The sequence below is a fragment of the Rosa chinensis genome, chromosome 4 (genome assembly GCF_002994745.2).
Source record: "Rosa chinensis cultivar Old Blush chromosome 4, RchiOBHm-V2, whole genome shotgun sequence".
NCBI classification, from domain to species: Eukaryota; Viridiplantae; Streptophyta; class Magnoliopsida; order Rosales; family Rosaceae; genus Rosa; species Rosa chinensis.
The window spans coordinates 31,277,568-31,291,159 of NC_037091.1; the positions used below are offsets into that span (position 1 = coordinate 31,277,568).

General features: G+C 37.9%; 1 pseudogene; it reads right to left on the reverse strand.

Annotated features, from left to right (window-relative positions):
* Window positions 1–998: 998 nt before the first annotated feature.
* On the reverse strand, window positions 999–12,311 carry LOC112200973 (annotated as a pseudogene).
* Window positions 12,312–13,592: the final 1,281 nt, after the last annotated feature.

Below are 13,592 nucleotides of genomic sequence, written 5' to 3' on the forward strand. Positions count from 1 at the left end.
GGCTGATGTGTTGGGCCTCATCTTGGGTCTCTGTTGCTGGGTTAGGGTAGGGTTTGCTTTGTTAGGCTCTGTTTTCTTTAGGGTTTTTAATCTAGGTTTTTTTAGATTTAAGGTAGCATTTTTTCTTTTTTCTTTGAGCCTTTGCTTTAAGAATAATATTGGGGAAGGGTCTTGGCTGCTTTCGGATCCTCCCTAGTAGTGTCAAGGTTACTTGAATCATTGGAGCTTATTCCTATGGATACATTATGTTTGGGTAGTCTAGGGCTTGCTTTAGTTTTTTCATTCATGGCTCTTTCTGTCGTTGCCCGGAGTCCGGGTGAGTCATCTTGTAATGTTTCCTACTTTACTATAATGGACTGACACCCCACGCGTTCAAAAAAAAAAAACTAACAACTCACATAAATATAATGAAGTCCTCAGTTTCATAATTATTTTACATATTCACCCATCCGAGCATAAATCTTTCGAAAATTTCGAAACTCAGTTTCATGATTATAATGCTCACCTCCATGTTCTTATGCAAGCCAAAAACAAAACAATCTAATAACCATCGATGCAAGTGAGCATATTCTAAATGTATAGTAAAATGAGATATAAGCAAATGACTACTAACTATCATCTTATCACAGACAGCACCTTATTTTGAATTCCAATATACAATGATATAGCATATATCAACTATACAATTACATAACTGCATGGAAAAGCTTTTCTTCTCTCAAGCAAATACATTTGTTTTGGTTGCTTTGTCTAAGCTAGTAGAAAGAATCTTCTGGAAAAGCTCGGCACAAAGGATAGATCAGCTTAGCCTAGCTAGCTAGCTAGTTAGCAGATTGGGATATGAAGCGAAAATTCTTTAAGTGAACTCATCAAAATGCCAAATGCCAAACAATTGTCGAAATTAACTAACTTCTTAACAATTATTTTGATTGTTATAGTCCGAAGGAGATACTACAGATAATTCATAGAAATTGCGTAACTGGCATCTGTGGGTGATGTTTGCAATTAATTAATGCTCACTGGAATGAAAAGCCATTGATAGTCATCCCTCTGTCGATGCAAATAGTCTGTCCAGTTATGTAAGAGGCTGCGGGGAGGCACAAAAATGCTACCAATGCAGACACCTCTTCTGGCTCTCCAGGCCGTCCTAAAGGGGTTCGAGAGTTCACGACCTCCAAAGTTTTTACATCATTCAGATACTGCATGTAAAGATTTAGAACTGCATGTCAATTAGGTGGAACACAATCGAATGCATATGCACAAAAGCGAGGGGCAGGGGCGGAACCAGGATTTGACATCCGGGGGGGGGGGGGGGGGGGGGGGGGGTCCAGACTATATTAGTATATAATATAAAAATTTCGCAAAAAATTAATGTTTTGTATATTTCCCTTATAAAAGCATCTTCAAATCAAGCAAGATTCTATTTTTTACATCTCCTAAACTCATATAAAGATTACAAATGTTCATGTGAAGAAAATAATAGCTTGTTCATCAATTACTTTACGTTTTCTTGGTAGATTAATTACTTACTATTTTTCAAATAAAACAAATCACTTACTTTACTTATTCAGACATAACGACCAATCAATTTAATAATTATGTTTCTTAATATAATTAATTTATTATTCAAATTGATTGGTTACAGAAGTTTTTGGGGGATCTAATACTTAAATTAAGCCTATTTTTAATATTAATAGGTCCGCCACTGGCGAGGGGAGTTCTGATGAACCAAGGCAGTCCTTATCTTATCTTTCGCCCATTCACACGCCATGTTTTTTGCCAATTGATTCATTGCTCTTGAAATCAACGGGTGCAATTCAGAGAAATTTAGCTAAAGTCCAAAGAGACTATGAATGAAAATTACCTTTAGTGGCAGCATATATACTCCCAATCTTCCCAAGTGATACCACACCAGTAACAGATGACAAAAGAATTATATATGTTACCAGCTCCTGAATCTTTGAGAACAGGATGTGCAAGTTGGCACAAGTGGTATGTGGATTCAAGATTGGTACTCACGATAAATGAGTAATCTTCAGCTGTGTACTCGGTTGTTGGTTTTGATATATTTGTTCCCACGTTGTTTATCTACAGCCAAACATTAAGAATAATAATTAGCTAGTTAAAAACTTAGGTCGACCATCTACATTCATAGATGTTGGGATTATGTTGGAGAATCTGGTTGCTCTCACTTACACTGAAGAAAAAGCAATATCACTTTTGAAAAAAATATATGGTGAATGACGAGCATAAGATGTATGTAGTTAGGTTGAGAACAATATTGGTGTGAGTTATTTTTGTAGGATTTTATGGAAATGATATCGCCCCGGCGCGGCAATCGTAAATAATGGTAGGAATGCATGGAATACTTACAAGGATGTTAAGTTTCCCATTAAACAGTAATGAGACCTTGTGCATTAGCTCCTCTCGTTGGCTTTTTAAGACCATATCACAGATCGAACCAGTAACTTGATGAAAACCCTTCAACTTCCATTGACTCGAGAAGTCATTGAGTAGGACTTCATTTCTAGCACAAGTATGTACGCTTACCCCTAGTCCAGCCAATTCCTCCACAATAGCATACCTAAATACAACACAAGTGTCGTAGCAATGTTGTAATAGGAGTGAGATAGTACTAGGATCTATATCTGAGTGAAGCAAACGAGGAAAACTAGGCAAACCATTCCGGCGCTCAATAAGTTACTCAATTTTCATTTTTACGCCATGAAAGGTTGAGGACCTCATTTTTACATTTGGACTGAGACAAACAAAATTTCAGAAGTACTCTAACCTAAAAACACTACTAGCAAAACAACAATTACCCATAGATTTTAATCTGTGTGTAATAAGACTTTCTCACACGGATTTCAGTGTGTGATGGCTTTTACACATAATACACGCACATATTGAGTTACCGTGAGGTTTGGAGGGGGTAATATTCATCTCACACAGACTATTTTGTCCATGTGAATATTAGACATGGGCCCCACTATCTTTCCATAAATATAAATTACCGTAATGCAATGCAGTCTGTGTGAACAACTCTATTTTACACGGATTTCTGTGCAAAATATGTAAACTCCATTTTACACTGATTTCTGTGTGAAATAAAATTAATACTGATTTCTGTGTAAAAATTTGTGAAATCCCTATAATCTAACTCGCACTGATTTCAGCGTGTAAGAGTGACAGCATTTAAAAAAAAAATTTACTAATTAATTTGCAACCTAAACATAATATTACTTTTATTTGTCTTCAATAAATATACTTCAAATATTTACAATAAAATGAACAAATCCACAACTCAATCAAAAATATTAAACTTTACATTCATAGGAAGATGTTCTTTACATTTCTAGGAAAATACATTTCGTACATAGTGGAGAAAGTAACACACTAAATTACATAATGCAGAAGCCTGACTTAAGAAAAAGTATTTGTTTGCAATTAAAGGGTTTTTTACTTCAACAGTGTCTGAACTCTTCGAGGACTAATGATACCTGAACTTTCAAAGTTATCAAGATCGCGGCACTGGGACGTTGCGACTTGCCACCTGGTGACAAAAGCCTTCAATGTCTCCTCCGCCCCCTGCTTGAGGTTGAATAGTTGAGATGTATTGTGGTGTCCGGCGGCCAATAGGATAAACCGAGAGAGGAAGGCATTTGATAGTGCATTGAATAAGTCGATGGACCCTGGCGGACACTCAAAAAACCAACTCATTGCCTCACTATCCAGCGTTTCGCTGAACAAGTGGCAGAGGGTAGCGTCATCAAAACCCTTGCTATTGGTGACTTTTTGAAGGTATCCATATGGACAAAGGGATCAGTCATGCCGGCATAATATGACATCTTTGGCATCTTGGCTTGCGCTAGGCCGATGGCATGCAAAATCCTAGCGGTGAATGGTCCTGATTTGGATGCAAAGAGTGGATTTGGCCGCCCGCCTCGGCCCGGATTAGCCTTTGCTCTAGTTGTTTCATCCGCTCTAGTATTATGGCGGTTGTGTCTCCATCGGGTCCCTTCTAGATGCTCCGCTGAACCAGCTCTCGCCTAGGGACAGGCATATTACCCTTGGTTCTGGCCCTGATTGTCGAGCGGCTGGTATGAGGCTATGACTCCACCTCCTACTCCAACATTAGTCGGGGTTCAGGAGGTGGTCCCATTCCTCGTAGCTCTGGTGGGTTCAATGGTACCTGCATCTGTATGATTGGTCCGTGTACCAATCCGCTGGTGATGGGCTGACTGCTCCTAGTGCTCAGCGACTGCTCGCTTTGCGCTGGGTTGGCGTTTTCTTCCAGCGCCTTCTTCAGCTCATCAAATTTTGACATCAGCGTGGCCACCTACTTTTGGGCCTCATCCTTTTCTCTGCGCTTCTGTTCGTGTTCTCGATTTGCCTTGTGAAGGTCCGCCAATGTCAACTCATACATAGCGGCGAGGTCCTACACAAGAGGGCGGCTGCCGCTCAGCTGAGCCTCCACCATAGTTTGAGTTGGGATATGGTAACCATCCTGGGATTCCCCACTGGGGTTGACCGATGTGTTGAATAGTGCATGGTTGACGTTAACTGCTGGATTAACGTTGATCATGGGGTTGTGGGGTGGGGATTGGTGGACTGATCCGCTTGCTCCTCCGCATTTCCCCTGCTACCGTTAGTCATAGTGGATGTGGTGGGATGACCTTTGTTTAAGGGTTCCTACAGATGGCGCCAATGTTAACGTTTAAAATTCAGCGGTAGCTAAACCTTTACTAACACTGGTCTAATGGGCAGACCGCTATCAATGATACTCAGAGTTCTTGCTACCTGTCAAGTAAAATACAGAGGGCGTCAAAGGGAGACAGCGCTGGGCCGTCTTCTCTTCTCCGATGCCTAAGTTAGTCAGTGTATTTATGTTGACAAAGTAACAATAGGTAAGTATTAAATGCGTAATTAATGATGAGAGAGGAGAGAACCTTTTATAGGCGAGAAGAGAGCTGATCTTCTCCATGTTTTCGATGTGGGACTGACATGCTTCAGTCCCCAGCTTCTGGAGCTTCTGATGTTGTCTTGGCGCGGTGCATGGCAGCCCGTCAGCAGTGATCTGGGGGCAAGCCGGGGCTGAGGCGGTAGCCTACTTGGCTGTGTTCCCGTAGGTCACTCCTTTGGCGGGAGTTGGTACCGCTAGCAGTAGCATGAGCGTGACTCATTATAGCTAATTATGCTTGCAAATGCCTATGTAAGTACAAAAATGGAAATAGAAATGGAGAAGAAGAACAAAAGGAAGTGGGAAAGGTCATTTTTACCCTTATTTTGTGCCTCACGTGCTAGGCACGTGGTTATAGTTAATGGTTATGTGACAGAAATCGACCGCAGGGACGACGTTGATATGAAAAAATGAGTTCAGGTATCACATTAATAATTGAAAGTTCAGGTATCATTTCAAAAGTCCTCGAAGAGTTCAGACACTGTTGAAGTATATACTTTTGAGGGTAAATTAGTCTTTTAACCTCATTAAGTGCCTCACGTGCTGGGCACGTGGTCATAGTTAACGGTTCTGTGATGGAAATCGACCGCAGGTATGACATTGATACGAAAAAATGAGTTCAGGTATCACATTGATAACTTTGAAAGTCCAGGTATCATTTCAAAAGTTCTCGAAAAGTTCAGACACTATTGAAGTAAAAAACCGGCAATTAAATTATGCCCAGTGAAATATAGCTCAAAGATGAACATATAGGAAAATATGCAAAAACCCAAAGGTAAAGCTTATCCACCATTCTGGCAAACAATACAGAACGTGACTGCAAAGTAATAAATTAACACAAAGGATTTTTAGGGTAATTAGTACTTCAAAGTGGATCCCTCCAGGTTAGCTTTCTTTGCATCTATAGCAGTGTTATAGTAATCAATTTTGTAAATACTAGGAGAAACACGTTTGATTTCAAAGTAAAGATACATTAGCGAAATACATCCATGAATTGAGGGTAACTTACAGAATCTAAGGATCTGACTGCAACCTATGCGTTTGCTGTTACATAGCAAAAGGATACAATGAATTAGCTATGTCATGTATCATTTATCATACTAAAAATGTTTGTATTCTTCTATGAATAACCTTACCACATGAAATAATTTCGTACAAGAAAGAAAGGAAGATAACAAAAGCTATTTATAGGAACATAAGAATGTAGGAAACTACTTGCATTATGGGATGACTACAGACAATCTATCAAAGACAGTCCAATTTGCAGCTAGTGGCTACTGAGGACTAGGTACCAGCTAATTATCATTTGTCTCGATACATATGTAATCGACTAATGAAGATCCTTTTATACTACACAAAACAAATCTTATTGACATGCAATGTTACACCCCATATCCGATTTATCCTTGTTACCGTGTTACAAGAATTCCTGTATGTTTTACCGTTCGGGGTTATGGTTTGAGAAGGGTAAATCGGATTTGAGAAATTTTCCTTCATGAAAGAGGTAGGGGACATTAAAACATACTAGAAGGGTAAATCGGTTATGTTTTACATCCTAGAAGTTGATTTTTGTTCGAGTCCGAATTTGAGAAATTTTCCTTCATGAAAGTGGTAGGGGACGTTAAACCGAGTCTGTGGGTATGTGGTATGTAAAAATGGGAGTTTGTATGTGAAAGTTATGACGAAAATACAAAAGTTACTGTTCATGGTAGAATTTGGGTATAAATGGGAGATTTTTACTGTGGTAGGTTTTCAAAACCAGAAACCCACCCTATTCTCTCTCTTCTCCCCCGAAACTCCCTCTTTCCTTTTCGGTCACTCCACCTCCCCTACGAATTCTCGCCGTCCGGCCACCAATCGACGTGCAGCCGGCTACCACAGGAGCGTTTCCCTCTTCTCTGCACCCTAGTGGCCTTGGATTGTGGCGATTTGGCCGAGAAACCTTGGATCGAAGCGAAGTTCTTCATATCGGCAGTTTGGAGTTTTCGTCGGGTTCCGGCGATTCCGGCCATCTCTGGTCACCATACCGGCGTCGAAGGTTTAGTTTTTGAAGAAGATCATTTCCCCTAAAGTATTTCATTCCAATTTGCATTGTAGAGGTCGAATTAACGATTTTCATTTCTAGGTCTTGAGTTTTCGGGGCTTTTCTTCACCGGCTGGATTCAACTACTTCAAGGTAAAATTGGAATGTGTTGTTGTTGGGAAAATTGTTGGGTCTGTTGTGTTGATGCTATTGCCAGAATTTGGTGGTCATCGGAGGTAGTGGTCGCGGGCGCGTGGACCCCACGCGCCGCCACTGTGGGTGGCGCGTAGAGCTACGCTTTAATTATAGTTTTATTTCCATAAATCCTTTAATGGTTGTAGAACGTCATACATGAAGTTTGGTGGAAATTGGAGGAATTACGATTGAGCATAAATTGTTGATTATCGATGTATGTGAATTCGATAGCCTATTTTCTTTCGAATTCACTTTAGAATTTGTCTATCGATAAATGAATATTATTGGGGAATTAAGGAAGGATTTTGTGGAGAGTTGAGGGGTTGGATTTTGGAAGGGGGATGTTTTGAATTTCCATTTCTAAGTATCGTAAAGTTAAATTTCCGTCCTGTAAAATATATATATTTATGAGTGCTATTCGTACAGGACGAGAGGAGCCTCCATACGAGGAAAGTCACGAGCGACGTCAGGGTTGGCCGCATACAGTGAGTGGACTTTTATTTTCAAAGAATGATGCATGCATTTATTTAATTGCTTCCGAATGATAAATTGCTTATCGTATTACGTTTTTCGAATTTATGATTAATTTCGGATATTATTTTTGCTATGCGCTGATTCAGAATTTATACTCTACTTTATTTTCAAAATATCCGCCAAAGTGAAATATTGGTTTATTATGGATTTTTCTCACTTACTTATTCTGAGGTTGAGAGAAATCTTGGCGTGCGGGGTCACGTCTTTGCACACTTGGATTCTGATCTCGTGAGAAATGTGGGGAAGCTATACGGATTTATTGGTTTTCGACGATTTTCTTCCTCACCATACGCGGGTCATGTGATTAGGTCTCCTCCTCACTTACTTTGTGTTTGTGAGTGGCAGTTGAGGTAGCTTTTCTCCTCCTCACGTGGGTGGCAGTCGAGGTAATGTTCTCCTCCTCGCACAATCTATGTGTGAGTGGCAGTCGAGGGTAGGTAGAGCCTGAGAGGCTCCATTCCCGTATGGTGAACTCTCTTCCCTATATCCTTTTATTGTTGTTCTTGACTAGCAGGGCTAGTCCGATTTCCTTTTAACCAGCGGGGCTGTTCCTATTTCTCGAGCATCGGAATTTCAATCCTTCCTTGTGGATATTTGTGACTAGCGGGGCTAGTCGGTTTTTCTTGAGCGGAGCTTCTCGTGGTTGTTTTCTTAATTATTGCATGCTTCGGGAGTTTTTAATGAAATAAATGTGGGAAAGTATAAACTCCTTTTTCTTTTCAATTATTTATTTATTTATTTTTTTGTCCACTCACGCTAACGTTTTTATATACTTTTCCCCTGGGCCCTTCGATTTCAAATGCCCAGATTGCAGTATTGCTGCTCGGCGTACGAGAGTGAGCCATAGTGACCGCACCTGCTTCCGCCATCACATTCTGTAGGTTACCTGTTTAGCCTACTACACTCCTTGTCCATTTACATTCCTAGAAATGCTCTGATTACTATGGGATTTGTGACCCAAACTTGTACGAATTATATTTGAGGTCTATGACCTAACTTTGGTGATTGTGGTATCTTACATCTTGGAGTCTCTTTTACCTTTTGGAGATTATGTTATGATATTATTATCTTTGAGATTTGATTGGTTGAATTATGGGGGCAAGGTGGCTCCAGGAGTTTGTGGTTGGATCATTAGAAGTGAATTTTGGTTTTCCGCAGGTTTTTGGGTTGTCCATTTTAGGGGAGGTTATGCCGAAATTTTTGGTAAACTTTATTTAAAGGTGGGTCCCGCAGGGCCACTTCGGATTCCAGGGTGGAATCCGGGGCGGACCCTGTCATGCAATTTGGGTCCTTTCAAGACATTCTGTTTATGTTCAAACTCATTGAACATTAATAAAAAAAACACCAACAAAGTCAGTTTACCTGATCTTGCATTAAGGATATAAGAAAGCTCACAACCACACCAGTCTTTCCAATAACCAAAGGAGGCAATTGATAGCTCAAATCAAATATTTAAACCACTTTCAAGCTTTAAAATTTGCATATTGAATTAACTCAATACTTCAAAACAATGGAAATTAAAATTTAAAGGGAACTCTTACCACAAAGATTTGCCACTTCCGGTGGCCATGACAATCAAACAGTCCCTTCTTGCTATGATTTTCTCAATCACTTTCTTTTGGTATGGCCGAAATGAAGAAAACCCATATTGTTGTACATTTAACATATAGATCCATGAGACATACTGCAAAAGTGATAATAAATCATGTAAGAAGGCTAAGCTTCAGAAGCAAAGAAGATAGTAATGAGTACAATGAGATTTTGGGGCAGAGGGAGGGTAGGAAAAGAAAAGGGAGAGTTTGACACCAACTGATAAGCAATTGGAAAACAATGAACAAGATATCAGTTTGGAAATCATTTTGCACTTGAATCACTGCAATCATGTTTGAATAATTTAGTTAACCAATACTTTTCGGCACCCGTACTACTTTTTACAAAAGTCTATCTTGCTTACAACACAAAAACTGCAACATCATACATCATATCTGTTTATCAAATAGTCTACCAAGTAATCCTAATCCTCACCCACAATAAATGGATCAAAAACATTCCAATATAATCTAAAAGTTCTGAACTTGCAACACTAATTAGACACTAGCTAGTTCAATGAAAAAGATTGAATCTTGCTAATTAACTTACCCATGAGAGTGTCAATGACCCTTTTCACCTCAGTTTCTGATCTGCCCTTAAGAGCCTTCCTCACATCTTTCTCATCAACACCACCCAAGCCCTGACTTTAAGTAGACACGCCAAGTCAAAATCAATGCACTATAATTCTGTTGAAGAATAAGAAACAAGATTCATAAAGCCTTTAAATCAAATTTAGACTTCCAACAGCTATACTCAAACAATTATCATACAACCCTAATTCAAAAAGAATCTAAACAGAGAGAAAAAAAGAAACCAAATATGGAACATGGATTAGAAACCCTAGATTAGATAGAGACCATACACTGGTGAAGTAGTTTCGCAGGTAGTTGCGAGGCTGATCAAATGCCCACTGAATTGAGTATAAGATCTCGGCCTTCACAAGGTTCCGGTTGAAATTGTGGATGTGGAATTTCATCTACAGGAACTTGGTAATTGACGGCGTGGCGGAGTTTTTCCCTGCAATGGCGCATGGCGATGAAGTGGACAGCGAAGATGCTGACGGTGGAATTCATATTGCCCTGAACTGTTGAGAGAGAGTTTAGTCGGCTAAGGATAAAAAAAACTGAAAAGGCCAAAGAGAGAGACACCCCGTGTGGGAGACAAAAAGTCTAAAACTCTTAGGGGAGGGAAATTCAATTTGTTGCAAAAAAGTGAGCGGAAATCGGTGTGAAATACATTTACATTTGCTACAGATATCCGTATGTATTTATCTCAATAGCTGTCATGTTAGTTGTCATTCGATTATTTACACGGAAGTCTGTATCTACTCTCACTTTTCACACAGAATTCTGTAGCAGATTTTTCTTTTCACACGGATATCTGTCTTAATTTCACACAGATATTTGTGTATTACTCATTTCACACAGAAATCTGTATTGAAAACTTCTTGTCACGGAAATCTGTCCTTTTATAATTCACATAACATAAAAAATTAATGATTTCTAAATAAATTAATTTATAATACGTACAGAAATTAGTGTGAATTGATGTTCACACAGATAACCGTGTGAAAATGTTTTAGTTGTTACACAGACATCTGTTACTTTAGTTTATTTACACGGATTTCTGTGTTAACAGTTCACACAGATATTCGTGTGTTAGTCATTTCACACATAAATCTGTGCCAAAACCTTATTGTAACGGAAATCTGTCCCTCCATAATTCACATAGCCTAAAAAATTAACGATTTCTACATAAACTAATTTATAATACGTACATAAATCTATGTGAATTTCAATTCACACAGATAACCATGTGAAATTATTTTAGCTTTTGCACAGATATCTGTTACTGTTGTTTATTCACACGGATTTCTGTTGATATTGTTATTGTCTAAATTATTGTGGACCTAATTATGCTCATTTCGCATGGTTATCTGTTGGTATTTCTATTTCACACAGATATCTGTGGCTTTTAAATACAGTAAATCCGTGTGTGTTGTGAAAATATAAGGACAGAATATGATTTTCTGGAAAATGGGGATTGCAGTGCACTGATCAATCCCTACTGGGCAGAAACTAAAATTAATCAAAGAAATCAGATTTTTGGTTACGCAGTGAAAGTCTCAACTTCTGAGATTAAAAACACTGTGGGGCTCTTACTCTTGAGAACCCAAAATAAGAATTAACTTATGATGAAGGATGTGTTCTTTACAAACTTGAATAGCACTAGCTCGGCTACAATGATTAAACAAAATCTAATACGAAGTTTGTCTTCCGTCTTGAACTCCTTCTTCACTTGAACGATCACTAAATATCGCTCTCCTTTCTTCACAGCTCCTCAACTGATCTCAAGAGAAGTTATACATATGAAACAATGATCAAGAACACTTAAGCATGGACAAGTGTTTTGATTCTTATGAAGGTTTAATTAGCAAGCATACAAGACGTCTCCAAATCTTCTTTCATTCCACGTCCAACCACTATGCCGTCTGTTTTTCCTCTCTTCTTAAAGATAGTTGTTGTGCCAAACAAAACAACCAAAACAGCTATTTAACCTAATCTCCTTCTACAAGGAAAAAACCAATCTTTTTGTGTTAAAGAAAATATGAACAATTAAGGACAGTAAATCCTAAAATAGTTAGGAAATCAATAATACAATTTGGCACAAAGAAAAATATCTTTAAATGAATAAAATATATTAAACCCATTAAACCCCAAAAATACTTTCCCGTTTTGTATGGAATGCCAACACACTAAAACTTGTACCTACATGTTGTTATTTTGCTAGTAGTGAAAGGATGTTTACGAAATTGAAAAAATGATAAAAAGAAATTTAATTAGTGAAGATTTATAACTAGGGGACTAACCCAATCCCTTTGGCTCCACCGGTGACAAGTGCAGTCATCCCCTCAAGAGACCATCTCCTGTTTCTGCTATTGATATCTGTTCTCGCCATCTTTCTTTCAACTTCGATCAATAACTTCATATGCAGGCTGTTGCAAGTGCTTCAAAACTTTTAATGTGGTTAGGATTAATATTGAGCAACCAAAAGTTATAAATATATATGAAATACGAAAAGGACGTCCATGGTATAGATGGCAAGACATGTCAATCATTGAACTGCCCCGCCCACAAAAACGTCACAAAGATATCAACAAAATATTTGCTTAATTGTAGAATCAGGGTTCTCCCAAGAGAATATGAGGCCTAAGGCGAAATTTTTTGCTACACTAAGACAAACTTTTTTTAAATTTTTTTTAGTTTAGTTTTATAGCTCTGATTTTAAATTTTAGTTGAATGATTTTTTTCTTTAAATTTTACTCAGATTTTATATTTATACTATATTCCTTACAAAATCAAATAAAAATATTTATTTATGATATTCGATTAACTTTAGTTTTTATATTAATACTATATCCCTTGAATAGGCTCAAGTACTTCAAAACTTTCATCATTAAGTTTTTTATTTTATTTTGTTTCTAAGTACTTTTGACGAAGATGAATGAATACTTGAGTTTTAATTGAGCCAAAAACAAACCCAAGTTAATGAATATTTTATCTATTCCAAAAAAATTAAACATTTTTCTTTCTCTTTTGGTCTAAAAATATTTTATTTCTTTTAAAATATAAAATGCTTAATGAATTTTTGTTTGAAATTTTAAGAGATATAGTAGACGAAGAGAAAATTCAAGGGACATGGTATAAATATAAAAACTAAGGATAATTTAAAACAATGCAAGGTTAGTATGGTGGTTGGTTGTGTGAGTTGTATTCTAAAAGTCATGGATTCGAGCAATGGTTGGGTCGTTTGTTAAAAGACTTTATTTTGATAGATTTCTAATAGTGTGACTCACTCATTCAATCATAAGGTGACATGTCATCAAACAGGAGCACACCAAGTCCATGTAAACTGTTAACGTGTGGGACCGATGGCCTCAGTTAACGTTAGAGAGAGTAAAGTAATCTGGGTGATCTGCATTTAAGAGAAGGACTTAATCAACACTGTATTGAATCCAAAACAACCAGACAACCAAACACTTGAATGAATTAGAAGCACTGCAAGTCCAACAAAACAGCAAGTATTAAAAGCTCTCTAGTTAGGTTGCTCCTTTTGTCCATATTAGGACCACAAATGCAGTACAGTATTAAAATGCATAAATCAACTCCCCAACAACCTTCACATGCATTCTTTATACATCAACCTACTTTAATCCATAATTTCTCTAAACCGTAAACACAAACAGACTTTATCATTTATAAATCCACCCACAATCAAACCCTTAAAAAA